Source organism: Syngnathus leptorhynchus, chromosome 4, assembly GCF_054491065.1.
Source record: "Syngnathus leptorhynchus isolate UIUO chromosome 4, UIUO_Slep, whole genome shotgun sequence".
Lineage (NCBI taxonomy): Eukaryota > Metazoa > Chordata > Actinopteri > Syngnathiformes > Syngnathidae > Syngnathus > Syngnathus leptorhynchus.
Window position 1 is genome coordinate 876,494 of NC_141198.1, and position 13,575 is coordinate 890,068.

Consider the following 13,575-nt stretch of genomic DNA (forward strand, 5'->3'; position numbering starts at 1 on the left):
GCATCCGCATTCAAAGTGCAGTCATGATCCTTGAACTACCACTGCATTAATGCGATTATAGTACAATTCAGTCCACTGTGTCAATGTGTACTTGAAGACAGCAGGGTGCAATATCTTAATGACCGTATTTTCCGGATCAAAAGGCGCACCGGATTATAAGGCGCACCTTCAATGAACGGCCCATGTTAGGGATGTTCTGACTCTAACTTATTTTGCAAGAACCACACGGGAGACAGTATGCCCTTTGAACACTTGCAAGTGGAGAATTTGTTCGTTACTGTAGATACAGCAATGTCCGAACAAAGTCTGCCGTTGGCTTCATGCAAGAGAGTATTTATTGAGAGAAGAAGGGTGGGGGTGAGAGTGGCCAAGGTGGGGGTGACAATTTACATGTGTGGTGGTCACCTCAGCAAATGATTAACCACTTCAGAGGGTCCCAGTTTATTGTTTTACGAGGTCGTGGAAATAAAACCTAGTGGAGCCTTCCAGATGACTAACTAAACAACACACCATTTGGAAAGTGGCAACAACTGAATGGTTAAACTTTTCAGAGTTAAGGAAAGGTAAAAGGTTAAAACATAGCTCATCATTCTAGTCTACATCCCAACATAATCATACGATCAAGATAGTTCATAAACCCTAACATATCCCTCCTGTTTATCATATGATTATGCCCACCCCGATCAATCAAACATAAGTAAGAAAATATAATGAAGAAAGAAAAACAACAATAAAATCAGAACACAGAAACAGCACATCATTGTACCCATCACTTGCGAAGCATTTTCGATGGCCAAATCATTAAGTTTCTGTAAAACATGCTCGGCTAAACATCATCTACGCAATCTACGTAGATCAATTTTAGTGTGTGAGTGAAAAACCTGCGGCAAGGTGTTATAATGCAGGAAAAGTCTCACACGGTCCCTCTGCCTTAGGCGACCATAATGTTATCAATAACAACAGTCAAGACAAAAACTTGCTCGTGATTGTTCAGCTGTCATAGTCATCACATTTGACATGTCTGATATGTTGTATTTGCACTTGTGCTATGGTAGAAGATACAAATCTTGATACAGCAGACTTCAAACACGGGATAACACAGGTTGCAAATAAGCACATCAACACAAGCACAAAAAGCACAGGAGTCACAAATTTCAACAGCAGTTGCCACCAGTTGCCAGAAAATAGCCACGAAAAGAAATCCCATTGATGTGGGACTTTGTCTTTTGACATGGCCTGCTGTAAGTTCTTCAGTGAAATCATGGGGTCGTTGATGTGCGTGTCATTTTCTCCTGGTATGTATGTGCAACAGGAGGTCCCAATAATGTGGCACACACCACCTTGCGCTGCAGTTATCAAGTCCAGAACCATCCTGTTCTGCAAGACCATTTGGTCAATAGCCTGAATCGCTCTGTTTTGTCCATCACTGACCCCAGACAGGATCATGAGAGTCAAAGGTCACAACAACCCTGCGTCGACGTCCAGAAGAGTTGCGAGCTGTCGTCAGCTGATGATGTTGTATCCTGTAGGTGTGGTCTGTCACCCACACTGGAGCACACACTCCTGTCCAGTTGGCGGGCAGCATCGGATAAACCTTGTGACCACAAAGCCACCAGCCATTCTGTATGAAGTAGGTTCTGTTTGATGGCGCAGCCATGTTGGTAAGAGAGCCTTCACCACTTGAAATGGCTCTCTCATCCTGACACTTAGCAGTGACATCCAAAGCTCCCATCCAGTTTCCTCCTGGAGAGCAGTCGTCGTTGATGCATTTGTGGGTCTCGTTTCCTTGGATGTAACATGTGTAGTTCACTCCAGCTGGTCTCTCTGTGTAGGCCACTTGCGGCAATGTTCGTCCTTTAACAGTTGCGTTGACATTAATCCAAAAGAGTTCGATCACAGGTTCTTTTCTGTGAGTCCAGGGCGGTAGGGGTAGCATCACTGACTTTGACAGCATGGTGTTGAAATCCAAAACCCTCCCACAAAGGCCATGCATTTGCTTCAGTGACAGTCATTGTTCTTGCCTCCAGGTAAACGTTTGTGGAGGAAGGGGGGGGGGAATTTGGAACACACACATAGCATCCCTCCTGTGTGTGAGCTCTCACAGTGAACTTCACATACCGGTACCAAGTGTTGGTTTCGTATGGGTTTCTGGGGCCCCATGACCAGTCCTCAAAGTTCTCATCATGTGACCATCTTTGTCCTTGGTCGACATTGACACATACTGGTATCACATGTTGTCTGCATGTGGTATATCTGGGTTTAGTTTTATATACTTTGTCAACAGTTCGGTCGTCATTCTCTTGATTCAAGCGGGAGTTCCACTTTCCCCTTTGGGATCCTGGACACTCCATGTTATTTGCAAGCATGCTACAGCCACAGCACAGACAAGCACTCCTCTGAGTGCCATTTTCTGTTCAGTTCCACAAAGACACCTGAACCCCTAGGGAGCTAAATGGCCAGGGTTCTGAGTGTTTCACTGGTTTGAGACTGATGCCAAACTATAATTGACACCCCCTTTGTAGCCAGACTTCACCCTGACCAGGGCCTAGGAGCCAAGCACTCTCTGCAGCTTACAGTGGCTGAGATGTATCCAGCTGGGTCTTTCTGCAATCTTAACGGCAGTGGGTGTGGCGAGTAGGGCTTGGAATGGTCCCTCCCACCGTGGGTGTGCCCAGTTCTTTCTTTTGATGACCTTGATGTAGACCCAGTCTCCTGGCTTGATGAGGTTGTCAACCTGTGGGGAAGGAAGACCAGGCGGCAGTAAATTTGCATTTAACACATCTTTCATTTTGAGCGTTCTGATCATGTAATCTGCCAAGGTCTGTTCTTCATCTGCTTTTTGCAAATCTGCAGGGAACACAGGTAGTCTATATGGTCTCCCATGGATGATTTCAAAAGGTGATAGCCCTTCTGAATTGGGGGTGATTCTCATATAGAGTTTCACCAAGTCTAGGCACTCCGGCCAGGCTCTGCCTGTTGATTCCATGCATTTTTTCAACCTGCTTTTGATAGTAGCGTTTGCTCGTTCAACCAGGCCTGCACTGGATGGGTGCCAAGCACAGTGGTTTTTTAACGTTATCCCAAGGTGTACAGCCATGTTTTGTACAACTTGGTTCACAAAGTGTGGACCATTGTCACTGTAAATGATCTGCGGGATGCCATGAACCGGTATGACGGTTTTGCAAATGGCTTTTGCCACTGTTAAGGCATCTGCTCGTTTAGATGGAACTATTTCAACCCATTTGGAAAATGCATCAATCATCACTAGACAGTATTTGTGAGGTCCACTTTGTGTGAGTTCAATAAAATCCATGTGCATGATTTGGAATGGGTAAGACGGTTTTGGAAATGAGCCTCTCTTAGGTCTCATGTTCCCTTGTGGATTATGTTTCACACAAACAGGACATGCTTTACAAAAATGTTTTAAGTAAGCATCTAAACAAAAGGTAGTGAATTGACCTCATCCCTCCTGTCAACACATGGCAAGGCCCACGTGTCGCAATTGCTGCTGCCTCAAAAAGTGTTTAGAAGCGTGTGTGGGTCAGGCACATCAGGTGCTCCTGTCTGTAAATCTTGTATCATTCGCCAATCAATTTTATTGGCCCTTTGGACTGGAAAAACAGGAGTCTTGCAAGGAGAATCCAAGCACTTCCTGAGGATTCCTCCTGACAAAAGACCATTTATGACAGGGGCTGTCCCATTTATTGCCTCCTGGTTTAAAGGAGATTCTCTGATCCCGGTTGGATTTGGATGTTAAGTCCTGTAACAAATGGTTCCTTTGATCAGTCAAACAAATGCTGATTAGCCAGGGAAGCGCATAAGCGCGTGCCCTTCTAAACACCCACACCACTTCCTCATAGCTTCGTTAGTAATTAGCAATCCAAAAACAACATTTTCTTTGGGTTTTTTGTTTTTGTTTTCTTAGCATTTAACTTGCACAAAATCACTCTTTCATCAAAGTTGCTCTATTAATTTCCCATAGTAGTCTCCAACAACTTCAACCATTCAACCAATATTTTCATTTCATTCAGGAAATCATTCGTCCCTGCTCATTTGCATCTCACACACAGTCACCAAAGAGGAGTCTTTTCATCACATTGGTCTCAAGTTATCCAAGTCCTCCACACAACATTCATAGACCATTCTCAACACAATCCCTTTTCGTAATTATTCCTAATGTTCCCGATAGAACAATTCACTAATCCAAAAAAAAAACTCAACACAAAAAAACAGCTTGCGAATTAATCAGATTTATTTATTTATTTATTTATTTTATTTTTTTAAATTAACAAACTCAATCTCTCAGATTTAACTAAAATATAGAAGTTTGTAGACTCTTACAACACAACTAATCAATTATTTTTCCAAATTTAGTTTTGCAGTGTGTGAAATCCACAATTTTGCTTCATCCAATTTCAGAAAACATGTTTTCTCTGTCTTTCGAATTTGTCATCAGGATGAGACACTAATGAGCACTAGTGTAAACCAGTTTCTGCCTACAAACAGATTTCTTTCTTTTCCTCTCTTTTGTATATATATATTTTTTTTATTCTTCAAAATTGTTTCTGTTTTGTGGTGCAAATTGGATAGACCACAGTCTAACAAATTCCTTTGTACACAGGTTTAGCCAATTTTATCAGTTTAACAAATATGCACACACATGCACAGCTCTCGGTGCGAGGGGAGGGGACCTGGCATCAATGATTCGTCACAAGCTGGCCATTTCTTGCGGTCGATCATGAAGCTGGTCCCACCCACGCACGCGAGGACAGCACATTCTAATTTTTCTATTTATCTTTTAGAAACAAGTTGTATTACTTTACCACTTGATTTGCAAATTTTAACTTCAGTGTGCACACATAATTTGACCCCTTGTCATTTGTCGTTGGCATACAATCAGCATTGTCATACGTCTTGTATGTACAGGAGTTCTAATAACCTAAAAAAAATGTTTTAAACCAAAAGTAGGAGCATGAGAGGTCAAAGGGGAGGAAGCCCGTTATGCTGAAAATTTGGCTTTTCCTCTGCCCCTTCCTCCACCCTTTGATTGGTCTCGTTTTGCATAACGACACTCTCTCGCAAAGTGTCCTCGTCTCCCACAGTACCAACAATTGTCAGAATCTGGTGGTAGTTTTGAACCATATGGCGGCCTTGCGTCTGCGCACTGGGGCCTTATTGTGTTCTGGTCTGACAAACACTTGTGACCTCATCACTTTTTATCTTTCCATTTTTGGTCTTTTGAATTTGTTCTCTTAGCTCTTGTGAAGTTTTCAACCACACTCTAGCACATTGCAATTCTCTCTCTTTTCTTTCCTTTCTCAATCCCTTTTGTCTTCCTAGCCACACTCCTCCAAAACCTCTATCACTTCTCCCACATTTCAACTTTCAACTTCCCTTCTACTCCATACTTTTTCTTCCACTTTCGCATGTATCGCATACAATTAAGAAATCTACTTGCCATGTACTTCTCATCACCTTCAAGAGCTAGAGATTTATCGTTTTTATTTCCTATCTTAACTTGGTATTTTTAGATTTTTCCAATTTTTTTTTCAATTTTTTGTTTTTCTTTTTTTTGAGGATCCTCAATGTAGGATTAAATTGACCCTTCAACAAAATTGCCTCTTAGTCAAATTATCCTACCAGTCACACACTCAACCACACAACTTAGCGCTTTTTAACTTTTAGGCCTATCTCGGATGGGTGCAAAAACCCTTCCAAACAGCTAGGAAAAAACGGACAAAAAAGAACCTACGCCCTTCTCCAATTAAGAAAAAGAAGCTCTGTCTTTTTTAACCTGTTCCATCCACTGGGTCTAGAACCCCAGCTGTTTCTTAGCCTGGACAAACCAAACCGCAAACCTCATAGCTCGGACAAACCAAAGCCGTATATCTCATAGCCCGGACAAACCAAAGCCGTATATCTCATAGCCCGGACAAACCAAAGCCGTATATCTTGTGCACCTTTAACTTTTTATGCGTTTCACAACAACACAATCACACAATTTTAGGGCTTTAACTTACTTGTCCCCTGGTTCGTTGCACTGCCGGATCCCGTCAATCCACTGTTGTCCGACGAAGGCAGACCTAAGATGCTGGCCCAGCAAAGAATTTTCTTGCCAGGTCTTTTCTTTACCAGGTCCTCCTACTGGACGCTGGCTTGTCGACAATGCAGCACGTCGTCCTCCGTCGATCAGCAGTGGGTATGTTGGATCTGGGTCACGGCACCAAAATGTTAGGGATGTTCTGACTCTAACTTATTTTGCAAGAACCACACGGGAGACAGTATGCCCTTTGAACACTTGCAAGTGGAGAATTTGTTCGTTACTGTAGATACAGCAATGTCCGAACAAAGTCTGCCGTTGAAGTCATGCAAGAGTGTATTTATTGAGAGAAGAAGGGTGGGGGTGAGAGTGACAAAGGTGGGGGTGACAATTTACATGTGTGGTGGTCACCTCAGACAATGGTTAACCACTTCAGAGGGTCCCAGTTTATTGTTTTACGAGGTCGTGGAAATAAAATCTAGTGGAGCCTTCCAGATGACTAATAAAGGGAAATGTGCTTTCAGCAGTTAGCAAACATATTTTTCAAGGTTGTGTTAAACATATAATCATATCAATATAATATCTAGTATTGGGGGGAGGCTCGGTTGCAGTTTCCGCCAGTTCTGAGTTCCTCCCCCACGTGCTCCTCCTTTTGATGTCTTGGATGCCCTGGCTACAGAGGCGTTGCTACACTAAAGGAAGGGAGATAGTGGCTGTAGTAACGCTGATTAGAAAAGGAATGTAGTGTAGTGTGAATTGATCTTCTCGACCCCCACATTGGGAGTGCAGAGTCTGCTTTCTTCCCCCAACCAGTTGTCCTCTCCACAGGTGGCCGACTCCTGCTAAGTTTAATTTCTTAGTAAACTAACACAACACATAATAATAATAATATCTAACCTTACTTAAACCTTTCAGCACATATTAAGTAAATGTAAGGTAACTGATATACAGTTCCTTAAACGAACATTGAGTAAATATGGGATAACTTTAATGTGACTTCTTCAAACTGTATATAACCAATTTTGATCATCTACAATCTATGAATCAAAGCTACAGTTAACTAAAAGGAATGAAGTCCCTTTAAACTGACAAAGAACATTTCGCCTATGCAAAGAAGCTCTGCTCATTGTCATTGAAGACTTCTTACAAAACAAACACAAAAGTAACATAAGGACAGGAAGGAAACATAAGGCTGACGGGGATCAAAAGACATTCCTTGAACCAAATAGAAAGCATTTAGTTTAAAGGAGAGTCGTAAACTCATAAAGATAAGGCCTCCTGGTCTGGCAGGCCAAGGCTTCCCCCGAGATTATTCCAACAGAGTACCAGACGATAACACCTCGAGGTCGGTGATCAAAGAACAATACCACGTCCAGGTGGTTGGGCTTCGAGAGGAAAATCCCCAAACTCCTGACCGCAGTGATGACACCTCGACGGGGAGGAGATGACCATCGACCAATCATCACACAATATTTTGCATGCTTTAAATATTCATATTGTGTTTCTTTAAAACTGGGCAACCCGGAAGAATGTGTCGTCTTTTGGTGGTCACAGAAACGCACTAGTTTTAGTGTGAGGGACCCGGGACCCAGGCCTGTATTAGAGCACTTTGTTAGGAATAAACATTTGGTAAATTTGGTCTGATTGATCTACTGGTCTTCTCTTTGACAGAACGAACTCGCAAAATTGTTAGGTGCGCCAGTGTGTGGATTAGGACATAGAAACTTGTGTTAAAGTTGATCGTAATTTGGAGTCAGATCAATAGCTAAAATCCGTATCCTAACACTAACTAAACAACACACCATTTGGAAAGTGGCAACAACTGAATGGTTAAACTTTTCAGAGTCAAGGAAAGGTAGAAGGTTAAAACAAAGTTCATCATTCTAGTCTACATCCCAACATAATCATACGATCAAGATAGTTCATAAACCCTAACACCGTCAATCCACTGTTGTCAGACGAAGGCAGACCTAAGATGCTGGCCCAGCGAAGAATTTTCTTGCCAGGTCTTTTCTTTACCAGGTCCTCCTAATGAACGCTGGCTTGTCGACAATGCAGCACGTCGTCCTCCGTCGATCAGCAGTGGGTATGTTGGAATCCGGGTCACGGCACCAAAATGTTAGGGATGTTCTGACTCTAACTTATTTTGCAAGAACCACACGGGAGACAGTATGCCCTTTGAACACTTGCAAGTGGAGAATTTGTTCGTTACTGTAGATACAGCAATGTCCGAACAAAGTCTGCCGTTAACCACTTCAGAGGGTCCCAGTTTATTGTTTTACGAGGTCGTGGAAATAAAACCTAGTGGAGCCTTCCAGATGACTAACTAAACAACACACCATTTGGAAAGTGGCAACAACTGAATGGTTAAACTTTTCAGAGTTAAGGAAAGGTAAAAGGTTAAAACATAGTTCATCATTCTAGTCTACATCCCAAGATAATCATACGATCAAGATAGTTCATAAACCCTAACAGCCCATTTTAAAACCTTGTCCATATATAAGGCGCACCGGATTATAAGGCACATAAAATAGAAGCTATACTGCAACAAACTGCAGTTGACTAGGGTTGCGATATGCATCCACTAGCCAATAACCAATCGGCCCTCTGTAAACAATCGTGTTTCTCCAACTATCCTATAAAATGATTAGAACTGACTAAATTTCGATCTAACACCTTGGTACTGCTTACTTATGTTTCCATTCCATATCGATCCGTAAATTTACTCAAAACATTAACAGAGCAGCCTATTTGGACATGAAATAGCCTCGTGCGTATAGCAGCTATCATTATAGCATTAGCCACCCGCAAACTCCCATGAGCCTCAGCTCGCAGACTCCCATGAGCCTCAGCAAAGTGTAAACAATCGTGTTTCTCAAACAAGGGCTTAAAAAATCATCCGAACTGACTAAAGTTCGATCTAACACCTTGGTACTGCTTACCTATGTTTCCCTTCCATATCGATACGTAAGTTTACTCGAAACATTAACAGAGCAGCATTTATTTTAACATAAAATAGCCTCATGGGTACAACAGCTGTTGAGTGACGCCCCTTGACCATGGTTGCCGTAATGCTGGTAAGCGATGCGACCTTGTAATTTACTAGTTGTACTAAAACGTACTGAAAATTTTGGCAGAGCACTGTGTACAATCAGTATGGATCAACAAATTCCTAAATTGATTCATACGTATATAAGGCGCACCGGACTACAAGGCGCACTGTCGGTTTTTGAGAAAATTTTAGGTTTTTAGGTGCGCCTTATAGTCCGGAAAATACGGTAAATAGGTCATAGAGAATTATCTTAGATTGTTTCTGCTCATTGGGCGGCTCGGTGGTGCACTGGTTAGCACGTCCACCTCACAGTTCGGAGGGTGCGGGTTCGATTCCACATCCGGCCCGCCCTTTGTGGAGTTTGCATGTTCTCCCCGTGCCCGCGTGGGTTTTCTCCGGGCACTCTGGTTTCCTCCCACATCCCAAAAACACGCTTGGTAGACCGATTGACTCCAAATTGCCCGTGTGAGTGTGGATGGTTGTTTGCCTCTGTGTGCCCTGCGATTGACTGGTTCAGGGTGTCCCCGGCCTGCTGCCCGATGACTGCTAGGATAGGCTCCAGCACGCCCGTGACCCCCGTGGGAACAAGCGGTATAGAAAATGGATGGATGGATGTTTCTGCTCGGCATTATTGGATATCATAGATTTTTTTCCTTTAGCAAGTTGACCCCCTAAATTTTTTCAGGCTCACCCTCCTCAAACTTTCTGACTATGTCGCTAATTGTAACACCATCAAACCAGTGCAGACACGCACGATGCAAGTGCCACATCATTTTTTCACTTTGATTTTTGGGGTGTCTAATTACTGAGCCCTCTGTAGGCTGAAAACTTTTATTTCCATCAAAAGATGTGGCATCCTTTTGTTCCTGAGACATTAAACTGTCCATATCAGTATAGATATCCAACTTTTTTTTTTTTTCACCGTTGAAATCTGATGTGTTTTCAAAGTGTTCCTTTAATTTTTTTGAGCAGTGTACATCATCACTCGGGCTAACTGGAAGCCATGGCTGACGGGGGCTGTCCTCAGGCTGCTGGGGGCCAGAGACAAAGCCTACAGAGCTGGGGATGAAGCTGGCATGAGAACATCGAGGGCCAACCTGTCCCGTAGCATCAAGGAAGCGAAAAAGGCATTCGCTTGCAAGATTACCGCCCACTTCAAAGACAGAAGGAACGCACGAAGCCTATGGCAAAGCATTCAGACCATCACGGACTACAAGCCTGCGCCGCAGAGCTGTGAGGGCAGCATCCCTCTGCTCAATGATCTGAACCACTTCTTTGCTCGCTTTGACACTCAGAAGAGCACTTGCCCGCTGAAGACCCCTCCCCCTCCGCACGAGCAGCCCCTGTGCTTCTCTGCCGATAGCGTGAGGAGGACACTTGCTGCTATCAACACCCGTAAGGCGGCAGGCCCAGACAACATCCCAGGTCAAGCGCTGAAGGACTGCGCTGAGGAGCTTAAGAGTGTCTTCACAGACATCTTTAACATTTCCCTGTACCAAGCCATCGTCCCATCATGTTTCAAGGCTGCCACCATCATACCTGTGCCGAAGAAAACTGCTCGATCCTGCTTCAATGACTAGTGCTTTGACTTCAAGTGCTTTGAGCGGCTTGTTATGACACACATCAGATCCATTCTCCCCCCCACCCTTGACCCCTTCCAGTTCACATACCGAGCCAAACGGTCCTCTGAGGATGCAATCTGCTCTGCCCTCCACTCAGTCTTCACCCACCTGGAAAAAAAGAGACTCGTATGTGAGATTGCTGTTTGTGGACTTCAGTTCTGCATTCAACACCATTGTACCACAGCGACTCATCTGCAAACTCGACGAACTGGGACTCAGTACCTACCTCTACAACTGGCTACTGGACTTCATCTGTCAGAGACCTCAAGTAGTACGTGTTGGCGACAACATCTCAAGCAGCATCACGCTGAGCAAGGGGCCCCCCAAGGCTGTGTGCTCAGTCCGCTGCTCTTCACCCTGCTGACGTATAACTGCACTGCAACCTACAGCAACAACCGCGTAGTGAAATTTGCTAAGGACACGACTCTGGTGGGTCTCATCACCAAGGGCGACAGGACTCAAGACAGCCACCCGGCCGAGCGCCGGCCCCCGACCTCCATCCACGGAGGTGAAAGAGAGCTCCCGTCGAGAAGGACCGGGCGTGCGTAAAAGCCATAATAGTTTTTCAAACCTTCTGTGTCACTCCAAATCATTAAATCCTTCAAACTCTTCGTCCTCCGTGTCACTTACAAACAAAGCCGCTAATGATGCCGGTAGTACGTGGGGCCCTTTGTCATCTTCGTCATCCCGTGATAGAATCCTTTGCCTTTTATGTAAACAACCGCTGCGCAGCACGGGTGACGTCATTTGGCGTTCAAATGACAGTAATCCCTTGCTACATCACGGTTCATTTATCGCGGTTTCACTACATTGCGAATTTTTGAAATTTGAAAATTTGTGAAAAAAATCTCATATAAGTCACTCCTGAGTATAAGTCGCCCCCCCCACCCAAACTATGACAAAAACCGCGACTTATAGTCTGAAAATTACGGTATATACTAGATCTGTGGAATAACAACAAGGCTGACTTCAGGGCAACGAGACTCAATACAATTCGGAGGTCGACCTTTTGGCCACGTGGTGTAGGGACAACAACCTCCAGCTGAACGTCAGCAAGACCAAGGAGATTGTTGTTGACTTCCGACAGGGCCACACCCAACACCTGCCACTGACCATCGACGGTGCTGTGGTGGAGAGAGTGAGCAGCACCAGATTCCTGGGGGTGCACATCAGTGAAGACCTCTCCTGGACCACCGCCACTGCATCACTGGCGAAGAAAGCTCAGCGCCGCCTGTACTTCCAGCGGAAACTCAGGCGAGCAGATGCTCCACCAGCCATCATGACCACATTTTACCGTGGTACCATTGAGAGCGTCCTCTCCAGTTGTATCGCTGTGTGGGGTGGTAGCTGCACCGAATACAACATGAAGGCCCTGCAGCGCATATTGAACACAGCTGGGAGGATTATTGGCGCTTCATGTCCCTGAAGGACATTTACACCTCCCGTCTCACCCGCAAGTCACACAAACACAAACAAACAAACAAACAAACAAACAAATAAACAAAGTTGTTTGATCTACTGCCCTCTGGGAAGAGGTACAGAAGCCTGCGATCCCGCACCACCAGACTCACCAACAGCTTCATACTCCAGGCTGTTAGGATCCTGAACTCTCTCCCCCCTCCATCCTTGGCTGCATAACATCCTGGCCTTTTGGGCCACCATGGCTGCCTTGCACTACTCCTCCTGTACTTTTGCGCTATATTCTGACTCTCTGCTGTCTGCACAATTGCTCCATTTCAACCATGTTGCGTTTATTTATTTGTTTGTTTGTTTATTTATTTATCTATTTTTCTATTTATCTATTTATGTATCTATTCATTGCTCTTATTTATTAATTGTATGTGCCTTCTTGTTTTTACTTTTTGCATTGTTTACTTGAATGGTTTTTTTGTCCGTGGACCAATATTATATAATGTAATATGTAATATGTCTTGTCCCCGTGGGATAGTAGAAAACGCAATTGACGATAAAGCAGACTTTGACTTTGATAACCTTCCTTCATTATTCATGAAATGTAGGTGTAGCGTCTAAACCTCACCAACTACTCCCTTGACGCACATGCATTTTCATCTTGGGTGTAATTTAACTTAATCAGCGGGCTCATTGCTGCCATAGGACATTTTATTCTTATTTACTTACCTGATTGGGACTAAAGAAGAGGAACTCCCGTTTTTCTGTGGTGTAATATTTTATCTGGAAAACCATTTAATATTTGTAATTATTTTGAATAAGAAATAACAATACTTTTCAATTTCGATTTGTGTTAAATACTGTACTTGTATATTTTTCAGCCATGTCGCTGCTATTAGAAAGCCGAATTAATACAAGTCAGCGAATGCCGGGCTTACCTTTCTCACCGACAGAAGGCGCAGCATCCCTGTTCTTTTCCACGCCCTTCTTCAAAAACTGGAGGCGCAGTCGTGATGTCATCGGTCGTCTGTGTTGGGCGATTCAGTGTAGCTCACTGACCTGGGTTGGCTAGCTTGACAGAGGAAAAGGCAACGACTTGGCGACGGTCGTAAAGACATTTTTCCTCGTAACGGACAAGGCAACAGCCGTAGACACGAGTAGAAGACTCACTAAGTAAATTTGGAATTGTTATGGTAAGAGAAAGTCCTCTATAAAGAGCCAACAAGCTAACCATTGCTAAGCTCACCTGATGGTCGGAATGTTAACTTTCATTGTTATGACTAGCGTATGATCGTGTTTGCGAGAGGCCGATAGCTTTTTGTCAAACACTTTAACAATCTTGCCACATTGTACACATCCGACGTATTCGTTAATGAGAATGACCAACAAAATCCCAACAACAAAGCCAAAACTGTCACCTGTGTAAATCTGAACAGAAACTCATGCTGTGA

General features: G+C 43.9%; 1 protein-coding gene and 1 long non-coding RNA gene across 6 annotated transcripts in view; one reads left to right on the forward strand and one right to left on the reverse strand.

The window, feature by feature from the left end:
* Positions 1-271: 271 nt before the first annotated feature.
* LOC147057604 (uncharacterized) lies at positions 272-11,745 on the reverse strand. The gene is made up of 3 exons (XR_015065783.1): positions 10,941-11,745; positions 10,763-10,822; positions 272-6,210 (listed from the first exon to the last, which is right to left on the reverse strand). It is a non-coding gene; the product is annotated as an uncharacterized LOC147057604 (long non-coding RNA).
* A 1,365-nt stretch (positions 11,746-13,110) lies between these two features.
* Positions 13,111-13,575, forward strand: part of golga1 (golgin A1) — a 59,511-nt gene continuing 59,046 nt past the window's right edge. For 3 of the 5 annotated variants that reach the window (XM_085908730.1, XM_085908732.1, XM_085908731.1), the window contains exon 1: positions 13,113-13,317. The gene's annotated coding sequence lies outside the window, so the exon portion shown is untranslated. Of the gene's footprint in view, positions 13,318-13,575 lie in introns of all 5 variants that reach the window. The other 2 variants (XM_085908733.1, XM_085908734.1) reach the window with 2 other exon arrangements.